The sequence below is a fragment of the Malaclemys terrapin genome, chromosome 13 (genome assembly GCF_027887155.1).
Source record: "Malaclemys terrapin pileata isolate rMalTer1 chromosome 13, rMalTer1.hap1, whole genome shotgun sequence".
NCBI lineage: Eukaryota > Metazoa > Chordata > Testudines > Emydidae > Malaclemys > Malaclemys terrapin.
In genome coordinates this window covers 30,777,037-30,779,656 of record NC_071517.1, presented here as the reverse complement: position 1 = coordinate 30,779,656, position 2,620 = coordinate 30,777,037, and positions in this window count along the sequence as shown.

Below are 2,620 nucleotides of genomic sequence, written 5' to 3'. Positions count from 1 at the left end.
CATACACATATATACAGACGTACACATACACGCACACACGCTGTCCCTGGAGCGCCCCAGGATTCGACTGACAGGGTGGCTGGCTATTATGGAGGCACAAAGGGGTTGGGAGAAAATAATCAACAAGAACTTTTGCTGAAAATGCAAACCTAAGCTGGAAATCTGTGCAGGGCTGGGCTCAGCGAAAATGATCTTTTGAGCTGTTCTTATTAACCGTAGTCCTGTACTTCCTGGTTTGCGTCGGACCCAGGCAGGAGACTGGGCTGCTGTCAGCTGTAGAAGCCATTGGAATGAGCCAGGTCGGAATGAGCCAGGCCCTCAGAGCCTTCTGCCACCAATCGCCCCAGCAGTCACTGATCCACACCAAACCACGTCCTTCCAGTCAGGCAGTTTCATATGCACACGTCAAACCCTTGGTTTGCCACTCAGACACCACGGTGATGGGCACAGTAAGGACCGAGAGACGCTAAACAGGCAGACAGACAAGGAAATAGTGGCCCTGGCTACAGGTGTGTGTGTGGTGCAAACGGATGAACACCAGTTGCTGGCTGAAGGCACAACCTTAATTCCCGCATCTCCTGTCTGTCAGCTATCGTTCGCTTGGCAGCCTGAGCTCCGATTTCTAACGCAGCGTTTTGCTCTGGCCTATTGTGGTTCTCATGTCCGGGGGCGCCTTGGCCCCTGGTATCAGGAGCGGTGCTAAGGAGGCTGCTTTTCAAAGGTCCTTAAGTAGGGTTGTCAACTTTCTACTTGCACAAAACCAAACGCCCTTGACCCAACCCCTTTCATGCCCTTCCCCAAGGCCCCACCCCCACTCACTCCAGCCCAGCCCACCTCCCTCAGTCGCTCGCTCTCACACCCTCACTCACTTTCACTGGGCTGGAGCTGGGGGTTGGAGTGCAGGGAGGGGTGAGGGCTCCGGTGGGGATGCGGGCTCTGGGATTGGGCTGGAGATTAGGGGTTTGGGGTGCCAGAGGGGGATCCGGGCTGGGGCAGAGGGTTGGAGTGCGGACTCTGGGAGGGAGTTTGGGTGCGGGAGGGGGCTCAGGGCTGGGGTAGGGGATTGGGGTGCGAGTGGGGGTGTGGGGTCTGGGAGGGATTAGGGTACAGGTGGGGGTTCCGACCTGGGGCAGGGGGTTGGGGTGCCGGGTGTGAGGTCTGGGAGAGAATTTGGGTGTGGGAGGGGGTTCCGACCTGGGGCAGGGTTTCTCGGTGCGAGCTCCGGTCAGGCGGCGCTTACCTCAGCCGGCTCCTGGTCAACGGCACACCGGTGCTAATGCAGGCTCCCTGCCTGCCCTGGCTCCGCAGGGCTCCCAGAAGCGGCCAGCACGTCCCTGCAGCCCCTAGGAGGAGGCATGGCCAGGCAGCATTGTGTGCTGCCTGCGCCCACAGGCCCTGCAGCTCCCATTGGCCATGGTTCCTGGCCAATGGGAGCTGCAGAGACGGCACTCGGGATGAGGCCATCGCGTGGAGCTTCCTGATCGCCCCTGCGCCTAGGGGCTGCAGGGACGTGCCGGCCACTTCCGGGAACCCCACAGAGCCAGGTCAGGAAGGGAGCCTGCCTTAGCCCCGCTGCGCCACCAACCGGCCAGACTTTTAATGGCCCGGTGGGCGGTGCTGACCAGAGCTGCCAGGGTCCCTTTTCGAGCAGGCGTTCTGGTCGAAAACCCGACACCTGCCAACCCTGTGTCGAAGGCCCTGATTTGTGAGTGAGCTAAACCTCCAGCCTCCTGCGCTAAATGAGCTCCCTTAACCTTTTCCTGCACCCCATCCCGACCCCCCCCCTTTTACCTGCTTCATCTGCCCGGTGTGGGGTGTTGTGACCCTAGAGCGTGAGTTCCTTGCCACCGGGCCTGTCCTCTTGTCCCTGGGGGTGCAGTGTCCAGTCCTAGGCACCCTGCCTCCAGACTGGGTGTGACGAAGTGGGAATGGTCTTATGCTTTCTCTGAATAATGTGGGTGCCTCAGTTTCCCCTATGCATTTCTTAAGTATCTAGGTGATGGGATAATGGTGTGATTGTTGCAGAGCCCGAGAGGGCAGGGCCGTGCAGGGGTCTCCACAGAGAATGGCCGACACCCTGTCTCCTGGCAACTGATGGCCTGGGCCCCTCCCCTGCAAGGTGCCAACTGAAGGTGTTGGAGAACAGAGATCAGGTGACCTCCTGGCCCAGGAAAGAGACAAAGGCTGGAGGGTTTCAGTTTGGAGCTGGCTGGGGAAACGGAGGGAGGCCCAGCACCGGGGTCTGTTTTACTGGCTGGCTGAGAGTCCCAGTGAATTGCAGGAAGTGGGGGGTGCAGGGCCCTGGCTCCCCCATCCTCCGTGACAACTGGGGCCTCTGGGTAACGCTGCAGTAGGAAGATGTCACGGGTTGCTGTTATTACTGTCTGAGTCGTGTTATCATTATCTGTCCTCCGGCTTTGGGTGGGTCCAAGCTGTGGATTTGCTTGTGTCCCACAGTGTCTAATGGGGTTGGAATCCCGCAGGTTTGTTATCCTGGGGGAGCTCAGCATCCGTGTGACCAGTGCCAGGGACACATGCGTGTGTGTTCTCCTGTCCACATGGAGCCCACCCGGGCCGCCCTGTTCTGGGCACACCCTGGATCTGACTGTCAGCCGAGGGC